General features: G+C 48.9%; 1 protein-coding gene and 1 non-coding gene across 21 annotated transcripts in view; one reads left to right on the top strand and one right to left on the bottom strand.

Moving 5' to 3' along the window:
- MICAL2 (microtubule associated monooxygenase, calponin and LIM domain containing 2) overlaps positions 1–17,767 on the bottom strand; it is a 151,904-nt gene extending 134,137 nt beyond the window's left edge. For 15 of the 20 annotated variants that reach the window (XR_004257593.1, XM_032240763.1, XM_032240772.1 and 12 more), the window contains exon 1: positions 17,622–17,767. The gene's annotated coding sequence lies outside the window, so the exon portion shown is untranslated. Of the gene's footprint in view, positions 1–16,038; positions 16,173–17,621 lie in introns of all 20 variants that reach the window. The other 5 variants (XM_032240766.1, XM_032240764.1, XM_032240773.1 and 2 more) reach the window with 3 other exon arrangements.
- LOC116525368 lies at positions 265–382 on the top strand. The gene has a single exon (XR_004257656.1). It is a non-coding gene; the product is annotated as a 5S ribosomal RNA (ribosomal RNA).
- Positions 17,768–20,055: the final 2,288 nt, after the last annotated feature.

Raw genomic sequence — 20,055 nt, 5'->3', positions numbered from 1 at the left:
AATGAGAACATATGCCTTGCACAGCACCTGGCACGCCACAGTCTCGATAAACAACGGTTGAATTGGAAGGCTTTACAACGGATTTCCATTGCAAAATCATTTTCTTCAAGGTAAGAGCTGGTGGTAATAGCAGTACTTTTAACTAGTATTCACCTAGTATTCATCTGCCATAACCTAGATCCACTACATGGATTATCTCATTTAATCCTGGAAAGCATCATGATTTTCTTCATTTGACTCCGTTTTAGAACAAGAAAGGATGTCATCTACGGTCACACCACCCTGAACGCACCCGATCTCATCTGATCTCGGAAGCAAGCAGGGTCGGGCCTGGTTAGTACTTGGTTGGGAGACCGCCTGGGAATACCAGGTGCCATAGGCTTTTAAAAAAAAAAAGTTAAAAATAAATAATTAATTAATTAATTTAAAAAATAAAAAGAAAGGATGTCCCCCGCACATTAATTTGACATACACACATATATTCAGACAGAGAGAGACAGAGAGTCAGTCAAGCAAGACAGTATTTTTGGGCACTTACTATACATCAGGTGCTGTTCTAAATATCCTGTATTCAGTAACCCATTTCATCCTCTTGAAAACGTGCCTAAAGGTAAGTACCATTTATCTCCATTTTACAGACAGGGAGCTTGCGGCACAGGCAGGGAAGTGTCAAATGAGCGGACTTTTTTAGTCTGCAGTGGTCATCTCCTTCTGAATCTCTGCTCCCCTGTCTCAGCCTCCTATATCCCATCCCCCACAAAGCCACAAGGAAGACCGCCCCACACATGTCACTCCTCTGCCCAAGAGCACTCAAAGGCTCCCTACTGCCTAGCCAAAGACCCCAACAGGTTGAAGAGGATCAACTGTGGGCTCAAGATCCCAGTAGGATCTGGCCTTGCCTCCTTCCCGATGGTCCCAGACAAAGTCCCAGTGACAGGGTGAGTCAGTGAAACCTTCCCTAACCACTCTATTTAAAATTACAGCCCTCCCCCAGCTGCTCCCCCCCTGCTGCAGCACACCCCATCTCCTTCCCTGCTTGGATTTTCTCTGCCCTACCTCTCACCACCTGGCCTCCCACACATGTAACTCACTTGTTTATTGTCCCTCTTTTCTTCTGGGAATGTGGCAAGGGATGTTTCCCTGTTTTGTTTTTTCCCTGCTGGAACCCAGCACCTAGAACAGTGCCTGCCACAGAGTAAGAGCTCATAAATACCTGCCGAATGAGTGAATGGGCAGACACGTAAAATGCCTAAGAAGAAAATGTCCCCACAGAGCAACGGTGAAAGAAGGGCTGGCATGCCTCCGGCCTCCTGGAGGCTACAGATGCCTAAATTGAAACGTCTGGGAGCTGGACCCTGTCTTGTCCATCTTCCTGAGATTTACAAGAGCTCCCTGTGAGATCCTGGGCCTTCCTCCTCCCATCCCCGTTCTGAAGTTCAGCACGCTCCAACTCAGTCTCTCTCACTGAAGGCTCTTTGCATCTGTCCTGCACTCACCTGCCCAGCCTCATCTCCCTCTGCCACCTTCAAACCAGGCAATTCCCCATTTCTCCTGACCTCAGCGCCCACTAGAGAGGCTCTCTTCTTACTCCCAACTTATCCATCTACACTGCAACTACCCATCAGGGTCCAGATCAAATGATGCTGTTGCCGCCACCTCCACTCCCTCCTCCAGGAAGCACTCCGGGCCCTCTCCAGCTCACAGAAAATGCTCCCCACACCCACTGCTGCCTCCCCCAGGCAGACAGACATTAGTCACCAACAACCTTGTGGTTTTTCTTCTGTGATTGAGCTGAACTATTATGAAAATCTCCTGTTCCTTTTTTTTTTTTTTTTTTTAACACACATAAGCCTTGCTTTCCCAAGCCCACTATAAATACTTTGGGAGGAGAAGCTGTGCCTTATCCATCTTGTCATCCCAAGGCACAGAGCTATGGCACAGAGTAGATGTTCAATAAATGCTTCTCAATTACCCAGGGTAAATAAGTCTCCTCCTCAACCAGGTCACTTCCTCAATTATAGGGACCTGGACTGGCCACTCCCAGCATGCTGCATTTTTTCTTCAGAGCCAGCTGTGATCTTGGTTACCTGCAAACCTCACCATAAGCCTATGTTCTCAAACAATGTTAGACGTATTCCCGTCGCACTCCACTGTACTGGGCAGACGAGATGATTTGTAAAGCGTCTCAGGTCTGGAAAAGGAAAGTACATACTTTTTCCAGGCAAACTCAGAGATTCAGAGCTTCCAATCTCCTTAAATACTAGAGTTCACAAGAGGAAAAAGCCATGGTGTACGTGTTAGGTGATTGACAGCAGAAAACTAACACAAGGCCCAGGTATACCCTTTGAGCACCAGCTCTCAGTAAACTGAGATAATAATTTACTAAACAGTAATGGTCCTAAAATCTCAAATGACTTTTGAGGGAGAAGGCCCTGTTTACTACAGATCTTTCCATGTGCTGGCCTGTGCCAGCCTCCAGGGGAGGGGCTCCCTGTGTCCCCTCTGCAAGGTAAGTGGGCTGGGACCAGCCAGCTTTACACCTGAGGAGCTGAGGCCCAGGTGGTTAGGAGGCTGCAGAGCCCTGACTCAGGCAGGTGAGTCACTCACTTCTCATGGCCTCACCAGGTCACATTAGCCAATCCGGCATCCCAGATTACCTGTTATTTAAAGAAAAAAAAAAAAAAAAAAAACTGAATAGAAAATCCTTGCACTGGATTCCAAAGTCAAAAAAAATACAAAAGTATTCAGAAAAAGTTTCCCTCCTACTCCTGTCTGCATCTACCTACAGTGTCCCCACTCTCAAACAGGTCACTACTATGTGTCTGTTTCCTGCCCATGTTTATGCATATACACACAAATATAAATATGTGTCTTTTTCTTGACCTTAACCAACAGCAGACTAAACATACTTCTCTGCACTCGGTTTTTATCTTTTAAAGGAACAGACTTGAGACAGGGCAGAGAGACAGAGTACCTCTAATATGAAAAAAAGATGTACAGCTGTGTGAAAAGCCCATGGAGTGAAGAGGAATACTGTGGAGAACACATAGGTGAGGAGGGAAGAAGTGAGGCACAGAGTTACCGTGGAAACAGATCCCACTGGGCCGCTGCTGATCCAGACCCCAGGCGAACCAGAGATTCAGTCTGGAGAGCAGGGCTGGAATCAGACACCTTGAGAGCTTGGGAAACCCCAGTGGCTAAAGGCTAAGCCTGGACTTGCAGAGAGTTTTATCATCTAGAAGAGAGAGGATGTGTCCATAGGAACAGGGACTAACTTAGTTCCCGAATTCCCACGACAGTGGTGGAAGGGGTTAGGGACCAGGAGGACACAGGAACTGCAGAGGAAAAACAATCATTTCCTGTGAAATTAGCGAAAGACCAAGCAGGGGAAGTTGGTGCCGGAGACTCAAGTGGCTGGGAGACCAGCCGAGCTCTAGACGTAAGGTGGAGGAAGTGAATGACTTGGACCCTGAATGCAACTTACTCCAGCCAAACAATTGAGACCGGGGCAGGGGAGCAAGGAACCAACACTGGAATAAACAGTAGAGAGGAGATAGGAGTTTAGGGTTTTTTTTGCTTTGTTTTTTAAAAAGGATATTTAGACATGTGCAGTGACTTCAAGTTCCCTGGTCAGGGAAAGTGACCTCCCAGAGCACAGACAACATTCGCAGATGAGATGCTAAGCTTCGTGGTGTGGTCTCTGACGAGCAGCCCAGGAACAGCTGAAAGCAGTCTTGGAGCTCTCGGGAGCTGAGAACACAGAACATTAAGGCTGTTCGTGTTCTTTTTTGATGAAGCCCTTGATAGTAGATGGAGAATTCCAGTGGGCATGGCATATATAGCTTCAGGAAGGTGTCTTAAGTCAGAGAAGCAAAAGGGCAGAGAGTAGGCTAGGAATGGCTTCAACCACTCTTCCCAAAGTAAGCCAGTCAAAGATCGGAAGTCCACTGAGGGGAGGTCTCCAGCACTGTGACAGAGGGTTCCCCCCAGTAAGCATTTATCGTGACCTGGGTGACACTGTGGAAGGCATAAACAGGATCCTGATCAAGTTGGAACAGGGCTGCACTGAATTTAACAAGTTGAAGTTTAACAGGAATGATCATTCTGAATCATGCAGAAGCAAAATAGGAGGCTCTGCCTTCAAATTCTAAAGCCACACAAGTTTAGGACAGGGGAGAAGCAGCTTAGCAACAGCACATGTCAAAAAGACCTGGTCAGCAGGAAGTCAGCGATGTGATGCTGCTGCCAGCAAAGCTGATAGAATCTTGGGCTGCATTAAGAGGAGCAGAATGTCCTGAACTAGGAGGTGATAGTTCCCTTCCTCTGCTGGGCTCATACCATAAATACAATAGATGGTCTGGACACTGCCTTCACTATATAAAAAGATCTGAACAAACCAGAGCATGTTCAGAGGAAACCCACAGAGAAGGTAAAAATCATGAACCCATATTGTAGGTTGTTAATCTGGAAGAAGACTAAGGAGAGAAACAGAGGGTGGTCTTTAAATAACGCATTTCACTGATTCGAAATGCATTTTTCCCACTAGAAAGTGTCTGAAAGCAGAGTGTGTCTTAAAATCCCCCAACATTTAACAATCTCTCCTGGGATGCAGCTGTGGCATAGCTGTCACCACCTCACATATGGAAATTTGACTCACTCCTGGTGGCATATCTGAACAACCATGATCTAAAACATTTCAAGAGCCAACACTTTTAAGGTCCATTTAAGGAAGGAATGTGAGTCCTGGTTGTTGACAAAAAACTTTTATTGATACCTTCTGGCAAATCAAGAAAACACCAAAACTGACATAATGGGTGTCAGCAGCTGAAAAAAAAAATCCCAGAGACAAGAAAGATGAAGAAATATAGCCCTACTTGACTAGAAGATATTATTAATGAGTCAGAAAAACATGGACATTTATGAATCTGAGTCAAAAAGTGATTCCAAAGAGTTAGATTCTGAAAGTGAAGTTTTAGAAATGCCTTAACCAATTTACTTTTGTATATATGCAAGAGTAATATAAAATTAAAAATATATGTCTAAAATCTAAAAAAAAATTCACTAAATATAGAATAAAAATTTTAAGTGATGGCAAAGCATTTTGCCACAGTTTAATTGGCAGCTCTTTTTCTTTCTCAAGGGTACATGAAATAATGCTACATTTTTCAATTGATAATGTTGGAGATTTGATTTTTTAAAAACAGAACAATTTCTGAAGAGCTGTTAGGCAGTAGACAGATTAGACCTACTCTCCACGGCGCCCAGGAGGAAGAACTGCAACTAAATACCAGAAGCTATAGGAAGCCATCAGGAGGAGGAGTTCAAAAGATGGGATGGATCACCTCCAACCCACAAACTCAGGCTAGACCACCACCATGGAGGGAGCAAGCATCCAGTAGGGTTGATGATAAGGCTCTCGCAGCCCTGCAGTTCCAAGGTTTTATAAGAAGACTTTCTCACCAGGAAGAGAAAGGTGTCTCATCTTGCTTCACTGCACACACAGGTGCTTTGAGTGAGCCATTCCCTTTAAAAAGTCACTAAAGGTAGGCCAGGTGTGGTGGCTGATACCTGTAATCCCAGCACTTTGGGAAGCTGAGGCAGGCAGATCACTTAAAGTCAGGAGTTTAAGATCAGCCTGGCCAACATGGAGAAACCCCGTCTCTACTAAAAATACAAAAATTAGCCAGGCGTGGTGGCACATGCCTGTAATCCCAGCTACTTGGGAGGCTGAGGAAGGAGAATCAGTTGAACCTGAGAGGTGGTGGTTGCAGTGAGCTGAGATCACACCACTGCACTCCAGCCTGGGTAACAGAGTGAGACTCTGCCTTCAGAAAAAAGAAAAAGTTATTAAAGGTAAAAGGCACTTAGGTGCCAGTACGAAATGCGTGGCCTGAAGCAACAAGGAACCCTGCCCACATCTGTGCTCCAAGACTCCTGTGGGCCAGTTTAGGAATGGGCCAGAGGGGAAGAGGCCACCTGAATGCCACTATGTGCCAGGCACCATGACAGGTGGGTGCTATGCCCATTGCCCCATTTAATCCTCTCAACCACCCCGTGAGGTAAGTAGCATCACTCCTATCTTACAGAGGACAAACTCGAGGTTCAGAGATAGTATGTGTGTGTCTTGTCCAATGTTTACAGGGACTGAAAACCCATGGTCTATCTGTGACAGCATGCTTCAAATAGAGAGTACTCCAAAAATCTTGGTTGACAGAATGAATGCACTGAGCGACCCATTTAACCATCAGTGAACAAATCAGCTTGGCCTCATATGGGTAGCACTGATCCTAGGACAAAAAAGAAAGCAAGCCAATTGCAGGGCCCCACTCCAAACCCCCTTGATAGCTCCCATCAACAGCACTAAACTCATTGTATTTGCTGCTTGCAGGAACAATTTATTCCATCACATAAAGCAAAGGTGTCCCTGAGACAGATGGTAGAGAACAGGTGCCAGCCCGATCAAATGGCAAAGCTGACAATGTACCAAGTTGTGGTGCCTCCCACCTGCCAGTTAACATGGGAGCAGGCGGAAGCTGAACCCAGCCTTTATCCATCTCCCTGTGGCCAAGATGGCCAGAGGGCTGGGAGGCAACCAGCCCCCTACCGCTTCACCTGCCCAGGCCATGCAGTCCAGCTCCAGGTTCTCTAGCCTGCCGGAGCTCCCTCCGCAACTGAAGAAGGAAACTCAGTGTGCACACAGAAAACCCGGGCAGGACACACTTGAAGGAACTCTTCAGGGGATTGAGAGGCTGTGCAGAGGAGAGAAGCAGCGTCATTCCAGACGATGGTACAAATGCTCTGAGAGCTGCTGACGCCTAGAGAGCCAGTTCTTCCAAAGGCGCTTTCTTTGGAGAAGGTGGTGACCTGGGTTCCTGCACCAGCCCAGCTTTGCTGCCTCCCTCCCATGCAGACAGGGAACTCCTGCTTCTGCTCTGGGAGTAGCCCCCAGAGGAGCTCAGCACCTCGATGACCTGTTTATCCCCCTCAAATTGACCTTGAGGCAGGAGAAGGATTGGTGTGAAGGGTTTAGCCTGCAACAATGTGGTGAAAGTGGCGCAGATGCTGTTTGCTACACAGAGTCAAGAGCCACCGAAGCTCAGACAGCCACACTTGGGGGCACAAGCTGCAGAACGTGACGGTTGTCCCATATCCTAAGACCCTATAACCAGGAGTTCCAAAAAGGGCTGCCCTCCTGATACACCGAAGACAACGCTTTCATGCAGACTTCCTTCCTAAAGAAGGCTGTGGGTCAAAAGCCAGGATACAGACAAAGTCTTTTTAGGGGCCCAGCCTTACTGCCCCCCACCCTGTTCGCCACAAGCCACCTCAGTCCAAGGGAATGGCAGCTGTCTGGCAGTGTGCACCACCCATGAACAGAGCTCTGAGCATCCCTCTCTGACGGCTTCCCACGTTCTGCTGAGTTCAGTCCACACCCACACCACACCCACTCCACCTCCAGAACTCAGGGTCCTCCACACCTCAGAGCAGCCTGATTCCAGCCTCAGCTTCCCTAGGCAGCCCCCACGTTTCTACCACGTGGTACCCTGACTGTGCCCTCACTTTTGTATATCTCTTTGTGCCATTACCTCTGCCCATCTATGCCTATGGAAATCATACCTATCTTCCAATACCCTTCTCAACCTACAAACTCCACCTCCTCCAGGAAGCCTCTCCTGGCTCCCCCACTGTGGGACTCTGTGAACATTCCATACTCTGTCTTGGTGTGTGGGCACAGGTGAGCTTGTCTAATGCACCTCCCTCCATGAGTTAGAAGAGGGACTTCCATCCATCATCAGAGGGACTCCAGCCCAATAGCTGCATGCTGTGTGCTCCAAGCCCGGGCCTATGGCTGTTGATGCCCCCAGCACCCTATTTACCATCTCTCAAGATTCCCTCCTCCTTCTGTTCCCAGCTGACTCATCCTACACCCCATCCTCTCAAGGTTCAGCCCTTGACTGACAGCTAATCAGAGATAAACTCCTCTCTGTCAACATATGGTCCTTCGCAGTTAAATTCTGTATTTTTAACAAAGGGCCTCTACAGACAAGGGCTGGGAACAAAGGTGGGAATTCTAAGTCCCAAGACTCTGGGGAAGGTGTTCATGATAAGGAAAGACTTGGGGACTGAGTCCAGCCAGTGCTACAAGCATACACAGCATGAATTCAAAGAATGTGGGAGGTGTTAGAAAGGGAGGACGAGGCTCCGTCCTTCAGTAAACGCAACTAACTTTAAGCACAGCTGCCTTAGACTGATCAAGGATGACAGCCTGGTGGGAAATGGTGGATGGAAAAGAGACCTGACTCTGACCTGGCTGGGTGACCCTGAGCAAGAAACACCTCTCTGTCCTCCACTCAGCATCAAGAAGCATCAGTGTCAGTTTCTCCATAGGTAAAACAAGGTGGCCAGGATGAGAACTAGGTGATCCCATAAGGCCCATCCAACCTGATATCCCAAGGTTCTGTGACTCATGGCCTCTGCTGCCTCCTCCCTCCTGGGAGGTCAGTGTCATTTGAAACTACCTCAGTTCTACTCTCTCGTCATCTCAAGCCCCACCTGAGTCCAAAGGGAAAGGGACAGCTAGAGCCAATCCGCAGGTGGCATATGAGGGCGGGCCTCAGCCACTGCAGGTGGAAGGAAGGGGCAGAAGTGAGGGGAGGGTGTTGCATTCCAGGGGCACAGAAACACTGCTCCCATTCATGCCATCTGGCTCAGCCTAGACAAAAGACAGCCGGTTGCCTTCACCTCCTTGGCCTACCTTTTTAAGAGATTACAACTGTCTGCTAAATTTAAGTGCTGCTCTAAAATCAGAGGACATGTCTCTCGGGCTGGATTTGAAGGGTTTCATAATGAATAGAGCATAAGAGCGATGAAAATTAAACTTGGAGGCAATCTAAGCTGTATTGTGCAGCCATGCCAATTAAAGACCTTTAAAAATAGCCTTTCTCCTCTCATGCTGTAGATGAAGTTTCAGCAATAAACAGACATCTGCTAGGAGCTTCTGAAGAGATACAACATAAACACCCAGAGAGCAGCCATAACAGCCCATAGCGCTCTCCAGGCGGAAGGCAGCATCCTGTTCTCAAGGGGAGGAAGGGGGAACCTAGAGCCCAGGGAAATGGAGAGGAGGGGTCAGGGGTCAAGGGCAGAGGAGGAGGCAGAGCCCAGAGGCTGGAGAGGATGGAGGTTGGCTCCCCACAGGGAGGAGGAGGTAGTGGGGCCAGCTCAACTTGGTAGAAAATGGAAAACTGGCTGCCCTCTACAGGGAAAGCAAAGCTCAGGAACCCACCTAGAGGATTTCCAGAAAGCCAACCAGAGAATTCCATACCAGTGTCATTCATTCTGGCAATGGGTCACTCGTTGAATGTGGAAAAACAAACAAATAAACAACAACAACAACAAAAGCGCTGACATTTTGGAGTGTGTAGCCATGCAAGGTACTTCACAAATATTTTATCTCCAGATCAAGCTCTTGAAATAGGTATAATTACCTCCTTTATGTAGACTAAAATACTAGGATGCATGAACTTGTCCGAGGCCCCGCGGCTAGGATTTGAACCGCAGTCTTAGTGCTTTTTGTTTTTGCCTATATCACCTGCATTCACAACATGCCCCCTGAGGTTTATTCTCAGAATCCAGACTCTTTGAACCCCCAAATCGAACACAAGGGGACTCCTAAAGGAAAGAGCTGGCAAAGTAGGGTAGGAGGGGCAATAGTTAGGCCTTGGCCAAATGCGACCATGGCCAAGTCTCTGCAGCCCTGTGGGCCCTGTCTCTCCACATCCTGGTCACTTCTCAGCAGACCCCAGGAAGAGCGGAAGGGGAACAGGCACCAGGACATGCCTACACTATGTCTGGAAGGATCCACAGGGGGCTGGGGACAACAGCTGCCAAAGAGGTAAAAACCGAGGGCTGGAGGACAGGGAAAGAAGGGAGATGTACTGTTCATTCAATTTCCTTTGTACTGAGTGAATGTCTTACCATGCATCTGTATGTGTGTGCGAAGGTAAGTCCTATGCATCTATGCAAGTGTGGGATGAGGACCACACATATATGTATGTATATGTGGGTAAGTCACTTTTTAAAAAGTCCAAGATACAAGATAACAGACACACCCAAGCAAGACCTTCTAAGTCCTCTGGTTGGGGCAAACCTGGTATCCAGAAGAAGCCTGAAATTTCACACAGCGCTTCCTCCTCCTCCTCCTCCTCCTCTCCCTCCCCTCCCCCTCTCCCTACCCCTCCTTCCCCTCCTTCTTCCTCCTTCTTCCTTCTCTTCCTCCTCCTCCTCCTTCACAACAGCAACATGCAGCAACTCCAGGCAGGTGGCTGGGAAGCTGTCCCAACATGGGCCTCACGGGCCCCAAGGCTCCAACTGCACGAGCCTCACAGGACATCCCCTGATGAAAAAGACTGACTGAATCCTCTCCCTGAGGGTCTGGAAGGAGGTCTGGAAATCCCCCTGTGTATTGTGTTCCTCTATTCTGTTTTCCTTTCATTTTGCCATCAGCCACCTCTTTCCTACAAGCAGGGAAATCCTGATCTTATTACCTTTGCATCAAATTGTGCAAAGCCTGGCTGTGCTGAAACATGGAGCTGACTTAACAACAGCCACAAACTCTACACACAGCACCCAACCCCCATTCTGCTCCTTTTGGATGAACAGTTGTACAGCGAGGGCTCAGCAACCAAGCCCCCGGCAGACCATGGGCCCACACTGTTCCAGAGAGCAGCTCTTGTTAGTGAGAGCTGCTTCTTCATTTCCCTCTACACCTCATTCTCCCGGCTCCAACACACTATACACTGAGATCCCACAAAGCTTCACCAGATAAGTCAGTATTCAGATAAGTGGCCAGGGCCAGCCATTCAGAGTCATGGGAGCAAAAAAGTAGTTTCTGCACTTCAACCTGTTGGTACCGCTGCAGCAAGGCTAGAACAGGGTGTTCTTAGACACCCACTCATGTCTCTGGCATGTGCTGGGCTTCTGGGCTGGGTGTGTTAGGACCTTGGGTCTGCAGATGTCCCATAAACCTGCTGTTGCAGTGGCTCAGTGACCGGGAACCACTGTCCAACCCCTTGCTGCCCTCCTCTTGCTGCCAGCAGAAAGAATGTCTGCATTAGACATACTCTCCTGCCCAGTGAGGGAGAAAAACCTGAGCTCTAAACCAGCAGGAAGCACAGTTCTTGCGCCTGCCCTTACCTCTGTAATTCATCAAAGAAATCTAACCAAGCCTTGGAAGGAATGCAGGTGCCTCAAAGTTCAGGACAGCCACTGGGAGGCAGAGATTTGAGAGAAAAAGGAAGGCAGGGAAATTACCCTGATCCTCAGTGTAGAGAAACATTAGCCCAAATAAGAACAAATTAAAAATTTCAATCCTAAAATCACCAGCGCTATCCACACACACACACACAGCTCCATGCCAGACACCATGGAGATGGGCAGTTTGTCCCATGATGATGGTAGTGATGTTTAGATGCAAAGACAGGTACAGTGCAGTGGCACTTCAGAAACTATTCCATACATGGTCATCACAAAAGGCTCTTCATGTGAGACATGAGCAACTAACTGAGAAGGGAAGCATCTCCAAATCAGACCCCATGGTTGGCCCAATCCCACAATGAAAGTTTGTTCGTGAACAGAGGGCCAAAGTCACCTATCACTCCCACCAGCTCTGAATTCCTGAGGCCACGTGACTGATGTTTTAGGAAGAAGCCTTATCAGCCCAGGCCAGCTATGCTGTCTACCTTTGGGGAGGGTGTAGGGAGAAAAACAGAAACTGGAGACGGAGGGGTCCAGGTACCCCAAAGTGAGGGAACAGGGTGTTTGGCCATCAGGCACTTTCCTGGGAGGACAAGACCGGCCACTGGAGCCCGGAACTTCGCTCTGCCTTGTCTTAGCACTCTGTGTCATTCTGTCTTCCCCTGAGGGCTCAACCTTCCTGAATAAAAAAGAAAAAATCAAAATCAAGAGCCAAACACTAGAAAGACTTCATTTGGGGAATAGCAAGGGAAGAAGCAGAAAGAGAAAGAAGGCAGGGCTACATGGGTTTCATAGCTTCCTGTCCCCAAGCCCCAGCTTTCTTTATTTTCTAACTTTTAGAAAGTCTGGATATGTTCATTGTGAAAATAATGATCCAAGCAAATATCAAAATCCCAATAGTGCTGTGGCTTTATCTGCACGTAAAACTGTACCAAATACGTGTATAATTCTGTCTACAGACTTCAAATTGGTTGAAAAGAGTCTTCATTTTTAAGAAAATAAATATTTTGATTTCCCATTAAAAAAATAAAATATTTGTCCTACAAAATTTTTGAAAAAAGTACTGAAAAGCAAAAGATAAAAGAAAAAATCAACTCTAGGAGTCAGAAGCCTTAAATTTTTGTTAGATTTTCTCCTAGTGCAAAAGGCTGGGCCTGGCATGGTGGTTCATACCTATGATCCCAGTACTTTGAAAGGTCAAGGCAGGCAAATCACTTGATCTCAGGAGTTTCAGACCAGCCTGGACCACGTAGCAGACTTCATCTCTACTAAAAATAAAAAATAAAAATAAAAAGCCTGTCTGTGTGTTAAAAAGGAAAAAAAAAAAAAAAAAAAAAGCCCCAAACAAACCATGTCTTCATTTTGAGGGCTGTTTGCAGGGAAGGGCCTTTGCTGTATGGGTACAAGATGCCTATCAAGGTGTCCAGCACTCCTGAGGACATCTGGTGAGAGAACCAGACGTGAAGTCCATTACCAAGAGAAGCTGGCACATCTTCTCCTGCCCTCTTGAGCCTCTGGTCTCCTTCATTAGGTCACCCACAAAGGTGCCAGTGGTGGTGCTCTAGAGAGCAAATTCAGGCCAGACACTTGAAGGTTATAAACACTCATTTCCATCACAACCTGCCCAGTGTGGATGAACAGTGATTTGAAGAAGACACCACAACTTGCTGAAGAGTAAGGCAGGTTAGAGAAGGCTCTGGAAGGCATGGGGGAAGCAGCACTGTCCAGAGAGAGAAGGAAGAAGAAAAGGTGAGTGGTCTCTACCAAGCCCAGCGCCAAGTTTCTGGGTCATAACATGATCATTCCTGTGGCGGAATTCCAAGCTTGGACAGAAGTGACCTCAGTCTCCATCAGCCCCACATGTGACCTGCGGAGGCCAGTTGCTGATCAAGGCACATATGCAGCTGTCTGGGCTCCCCACCATCAACCAGCGCAGTGAGCGCGAGCAGCAAACAGTTCTTCTATTATTTCAGGATGTTTACAGACTGACGCTTGCTGAGGAAATGTCCACACGTGAGCAGGACATTTTTTTAAAACCTCTTATCTAAGCACATGAACTGGAAGTCACACAAATCCATGACCAGGCTCATTAATTCAAAGCACATTTCCTGAGTGGCAACGACACAACTGGACAGATGCTCACAGAGCCTCTGCGTGTCCCAGACACGGCGCTCAGTGCTGAGGATCCAGTACAGCAAAGAGGTGGGCTCATCTAAAGGGGCTCCCCATGCAGTGGGGGAGATAGGCAATTAACACAGAGGGTAATGGCTAAAGAGAGGGCGCTCCTCCAAACTAAGCCAGGCATAGGAGGACTAACGGCCTAATGCGGCATACAGACTGGATCCTCATTCAAACAAACCAACTCTAAAGGTCATTTCTGACACAATCAAGGATATCTGCATGTGGACACATGATGTCAAAGAATAACTGTTAATTCTGTTACATGCAGTAATGGGAGTGTGGTTTTGCAAGAGAATGTCCTTTTAAAAAGAGTTATATACTGGATTGTATAGAGGCAAAATGACATGGCATTAGACATTTGCTTTAAAATATTTCAGGAATATTCCTTTCAGAGGGAAAGGGGGAAAAAGAGAGAGAGGAAGCCAGCCTGGCATAATCTGAATGACTGTGGAAGCTGGGTAATGAGTATATGGGGCTAATTACGCTATTAGGTTTTTGTGTATATGAAAATGTTTGTAATATTTTTGAATAGAGGACTGCAATACATCCTGGTAGATACCCTAATGGACATAGCGAGTATAAAGGCTAAGGAAATACAGAGCAAAGAGCACAGAGGACCTGTGAAACCAGAAAATAAATCTGCCAAGTTTATGAGTGTTTTAAATGCCATTTCATATTGAGGTGAGAAGACATGTTCATAAATAAGTACAATATAGGGTGAGAAAGAGTAAGTACTGTAGCCACCCTCATCCCAGAAAGATATATCCCAAGACCCCCAGTAGATGCCGGAAACCTTGGATAGTACCAAATCCTATATATGCTATGTTTTTTCCTATATATATATAGGACCGATGATGAAGTTTAATTTACAAATAAGGCACATTAAGAGATTACAACATTAGTGATAAAAAATAAAACAATTATAACAATATACTATAATAAAAGTGATGTAAATGTGGTCTCTGTTTCTCTAAAAATACTATAATATTTTCAGACCAAGGCTGATTGTAACCCAAACCTCGAAAGGTGAAACCGCGGCTAAGGGAGATGACTGCACAGCAGAGGAGCTGTGCCTGCCAAGCCTCCAGAGTTCAGAGATAGCCACAAGCTTTTCCTGCTTCCCATAGCATTTAATTCTCCACACACAGACCTCACTCACACATGCTGTGTGAGGCAGGCAAGTTGTAACCTTTCTTTCTTTGTTTTTTTATTTTTTTGTTACTAGGACAGCAGTCTTGCTGTGTTGCCCAAGGTGGTCTTGAACTCCCAGCTTCAAGCGATCCTCCAACCTCAGCCTCCAAAGTGCTAGTTTTATAGGCATTAGCCACCACACCCCCCCAAGCTGTAACCCTTTCGGGTCTCAGCTTTCTCATCTGTAAAATGCAATTAACCCTACTTACTTCTTCAGAGGCCAACTGAGACAATAGAATGATGTAAAGAATGAAACATCTCAGCATGATGAACAGTATTCTCTTCTCTGACTCTTTAAAGAACAGAGACTGTTAGCCTTCAGAGAGCATCTACGATTAGCAATGTTCAACCCAGTTATCTCTCTCTTTTTTTTTTTTTTTTTTTTTTTCTTTTAAGACAGAGTTTCACTCTTGTCCCCCAGGCTGGAGTGCAATAGCGTGATCTCAGCTCACTGCAACCTCTGCCTCCTGGGTTCAAGCAATTCTCCTGCCTCAGCCTCCCGAGTAGCTGGGATTACAGGCATGTACCACCACACCTGGCTAATTTTGTATTTTTAGCAGAGATGGGGTTTCTCCATATTGGTCAGGCTGGTCTGGAACTCCCAACCTCAGGTGATCCACCTGCCTCGGACTCCCAAAGTGCTCAGATTACAGGTGTGAGCCACCATGCCCGGCCAACCCAGTTATTCTTTTACCCATACCACGTTTCGCCCTGCCAGAGCCAAGGCTTCCACCAAGAAGACAGGACCTCTAAACTTCAGGAGTGGGAAGCAAAAGGGGCAGGCCCATGGCTGGGAGGCAAACCCATGTGTGGGTGTGGACATGGCTGGAGAGAATAGAAATACATCCCAATTACAGGCAGAGAAGGAATCTGGGATCATATGGCTGCTCCTTGCAGCCTGGGAATGGGCCTCCAATGGCTACAGCCACAACCAGGCATAGTTCTTAAAAGCTGATTTATACTGAAGTATAATTGATTGGTATCAGTTATCATGATTTTCATGACAGCATGATTTTCCTTTGGAAGAGGGGATGAGCAGAAAGCCAGAGCCCTAGGCCTGAAGAAAGGAGGGAGTGGAGATAAGTGATATCATGTTTTTGCAGAGGTATGTTCAAACTGGATTTCAATTAGCCCACAACCATAACCCTACACCCCAACACCTGCCCCCCAAAGCCCCACAAAAGTAGAATCGGTCCTAAGATAGAGGTTATTTCAGCTAACACAGTCCTCCTAGACTATTCCAGAAGCCAGCTTCTCAGAGGTGAGGCCAGATCAATGGTAGAAGCAGACTTCCATCCAAAATAGCACCCAATCCCTCCCCATGGCAATCTGGCCAACACCATGCACTACCCTTGTCAAGGGGGAGGATAGGGTGGATACAGGGTTTGCAGGTTGAAAAACCTGGCTTACCTGGGTCACTTCAACTGTTTCTCCAAAGAAGCATCCCCTGAAATCCTGGCGAAGAGCATCTTTCAGAGGCTGGGAGGCTCTAGTCAGCACACTGTGGGGCCATGGTCCTGCACACCGAACACCACTTCCCACAGCTGTGAAGCAAGAGCACTGGACTTACACTGACAGGGCCAGGACCGGGCTCAGACAGTGGCCATATGGCCTTGGGCACCGGCCATACCTGAGCTTCTTTCCCCATCTCTAAAATGGGGAGGGCAAAACTCAGCATTTTTGGAGAGTAACCATGAAATTGGCTGCAAAAGTGCCACAAGACAGGACCTGTTGTCCAGTAGGCACTTAATAAATCCATCTTCTCTCTGCATGCAGAAAGCGAGTTCTTACTGTATTAAAGTCTGCAGGGCATCGCACAGGGCTGCCCTGGAGATTGGAGGCCCACTTGTTGGGTTCACTGCCACCGGGGAGGGGCAGCAGGGCAGAGTGAGTGCAGGTGTCAGGGCACCCGTCACATAAACGCTGGAGGGCCAATTCGCCTCTGGCTTTTCTCCCGTAGGACCTGCCCACAAGGGGGCTGACTAGTGACTTCATCCTTCACCGAAATTATTGTAGACTGTAGTTAACAGGCGACAATGACAGCAAGAGAGTCCGCACACTGCTGTAGGCCTGGAGGGGCCCTACAGGCTTCCAAATAAAAGCTCTTTCCGCTTTAAGAGCCCAGGCCTCAGAATAAACAATGTGGAAGGAGACACGCGTTTACTCTGGTTTCAACATCCCCTTTTCCCCATCCAGTCAAGGCCGTTCCCAGCTCTGCCAGTGAATAAAATTAACCCCACCTGCCCCGTCCTGCCCCGCAGCGGTTTAGACGCTGTGGGCAAGATCCCACCTCTCGCCGGGGCCAGCCAGGCACCCACAGGGCGGTCGCCGCGGACACCCCGCGGGGGTGCTCCTGGACCTGGAGCGAGTGCGGGTTCCCAGGGATGCGGGGGACGCGATGCAGAGCGGACAGCGCCGCGGCCCTTCGGACCACTGCCACGACCCCATTCCGACTCCGCTCCAGCACGCAGCCGGCCAGGCCACTGACATTTGGCCCAACTTAACTTCCTGTTACTAAGGAGGGAGGGGACAAGGGAGAAGGGAAAGGGCGCCCAGTGAAGAGCTGGAACGGGGAGCGCAAAGCTCGGAGCCCCAATCCTGGGAAGTTTGGGGATGGTCTTCTGCATCCCCGGTGACAGGCGCGTCAGTCCCACTCCGGGTTGGCGCTTGGGATTTTCTAGGCTTAGAACTGCAGGGTTTGGGTGCTGGGGGTTGGGGGGGGGCGCGGAGTAAGAGGTAGTTCGAGGTACCGATGGGAGGCTTTTATTGCGCTCTAATTGGTTCAGAGGCCGGCCAGGGCCGCCCCGGGCTTCCCGGCAGCGCCACCTGCTCGCTGCGCGCCCCTGCGGGTGGGTTTGAGGCCAAGGATGCTGCGGTCACACCTGACCCTCCCGGGCGCCGGACAGGGCGCAGAGTCCAGCCGGGGCTGGCAAGGTCCCCACCCACGCCCGCCCGCCCTCAGCACCCGGAGCCCAGCGCCGCCCCCGCCTTACCGAAAGGCGCGTGCCGCACAGCCCCGGGTTAGCGCCTGCCTCCGCCCTGGCAGCGGGCGCTGCGATCGGGCCCCGCGGGCCGCTGGAGGAGCTGGGAGCAAACGAGGCGGCCCCGCGCAGGCTTAGCCAGCCGAGCGCCTGCGGTTCTGAGCGGCGAGGTGGACCGGGTTGGGGAACGCCCCCGACGGCGGCGAGGCCAATGACAGGGCAGCACGAGCCCGCCCCGCCCCCGTGGGGCCGGCTGTCACCGCCGCTGCCGCCGGCGCACGTGGGCTGTAGCCCAGCCCAGGGTGCAGGGAGCGGCCGGGCGCTCCCACCCTGACCCGCGCAGGTCAGAGACCAGCGGAGGGCTGATGGGAGCGGGGCGTGGTGGCGCTGCGGGATGAAACCCCCGGTGTCGGTATGCCAGTATCAAGGGAGCGGCGAGGGCTGGGCCTCGGGCTCCTTGGTCTAGCCAGCTGGAAAGCAAGTCACTGCGTCCCCTTTTGGATCTGGGGGAGCAGCATGGCACTTCTAGTACCGACTGTGTACTTCCTGTGGACCTCCCTCTTTGCGTGGCTCCTTGACCACCCTGAGCTTCTGCAAACCTCCCTGCTAGCTAATAGGATCTTCCCCTCATCTGGCCTTGCTTAGGATGAAGCCGGTGGGAAGAGGGCGGTGTTGCAGATCACCTGTGTTACCTTGGTCAGATCACCTACACACCTCTACCTTTGGCTGTCAGATTACTATCTTAATCTCTGTGCAGCCACCTTCCCGGGTTGCCTTTACCCCACACAGCTCCAGAGAGCACCATTCACAGACAACACAGCGTGAATGGAGTGGGGCCTAGTGAGCGATCGGAAGCACTCTGTAGACTATAAATACTGTAAAACACCTTGTGCAGACAGCTCTTGTAGCAGTTATCATGAAATGGGGATCTCCATGGGCAGGAGCCATGTCTGACTCACCTCTGGAACCCAGAGCTCATCACAGGGCTTGGCCCAGTGTAAGCATCAATAAGTGTTCTTGGAACTGAGCTACCTAGGCAGAGGAAAACAGGCAGGCTTCAGCAGTGAGAAACAGTATTGTGGCTCCAGGCTGCTGGAATTTCCCCAACACAAGACCACCTCCAGGAGATACCATGTTCCCTGGCCAGACAAGTGCAAACAGAACAGTTTGCCTCCCAAGACCTGCAGCTTATTTTTTTTCTCTCTACTCTCTACTTCTTGCCATGTGATCCTACTCTCAGCCCTTTGGGGTTTTCTAGGGATTGTCTTACCTGGCAGCTCTCTTAGCTCTCTCTTCAGAATTCAATCAACTTCCTGTAGATGAACTTTCCAGCAAAAGCCGTCCCTGCCCAGTTTGCAAGGCCCAGTCAGCATGGACTCTCAGAGGGGCAACACTCTCATGGGAATCTGCCTGTGATGCCAGCTGGGGATGTGCCCTTCACATGTGATCTCATCTAAGCCTGGCTCAAGAGGTATATATTTTATCATCATCCCCTTTCACAGATGTGGAAACTGAGACCAGTGAGATAAAGCAACTGGTCAAGGTCACATGGTTAGTAAGTATCAGGGTCTGGATTTGAGCCAGATCTGGTTCCAGAATCTTTTTGTTTGTTTGTTTTGTTTTGTTTTTTTGTTCCAGAATCTATGTGCCTAACCACTATGTGCTAGGGCCTCCACAGTGCTGCGCATGCCTCTGGGGTACTGGGCAGGTCCAGCCTAACCCTGAAAGAGCTGCTGCTTTGGGCCTGACCCATTCCCAGTCTATCCAGCATTCTGTCAAGCCCAGGCCAGAGCACCGTAAGGGAGAGGAGATTCCACTGGCCTGGCCCTACCTTATTTGGAAGAGTGATATACAAAACCCAAGGCAGTGAAGACCTTCAGGAAGCAGTGTTACAACTGTCCCCACCTTGACGGCACTGGACATAAAACCTCTTGTTATTGGCCTGGACCTGAGACACCCATGTTGTGGATGGAGATGGAGACGGAGTCATTCGTTCATTTAACAAACCCTACTGTGAACCAAATGTGCTTCCTGCACTCATGCAACTCATAATGCAACAAATGAATGATCAGAAATATACAACACTGGCTGGACATGGTAGCTCAGGCATGTAATCCCAGCACTTGGGAGGCTGAAGTGGGCAGATCTCCTGAGGTCAGGAGTTCAAGACCAGCATGGCCAACATGGTGAAACCCCCATCTCTACTAAAAATACAAACATTATCTGGGCATCATGGCATAAACCTATAATCCCAGCTGCTCAGCGGGCTAAGGCAGGAGAATCGCTTGAACCTGGGAGGCGGAGGTTGCAGTGAGCTGGGATCATGCCACTGTACTCCAGCCTGGGCAACAATGAGACTCCAACTCAAAAAAAAAAGTACACAATACTTTGAAAGCTGTATTCTTACTCTTATTTTTTTTTCTTTTACAGTTTTATTACCTTATCA

The sequence above is a fragment of the Sapajus apella genome, unplaced genomic scaffold, assembly GCF_009761245.1.
Source record: "Sapajus apella isolate SASKATOON/1434 unplaced genomic scaffold, GSC_monkey_1.0 scaffold47, whole genome shotgun sequence".
NCBI classification, from domain to species: Eukaryota; Metazoa; Chordata; class Mammalia; order Primates; family Cebidae; genus Sapajus; species Sapajus apella.
Note: the sequence above shows the minus strand (reverse complement) of the source record. Positions and strands in the feature narration are given on the sequence as shown.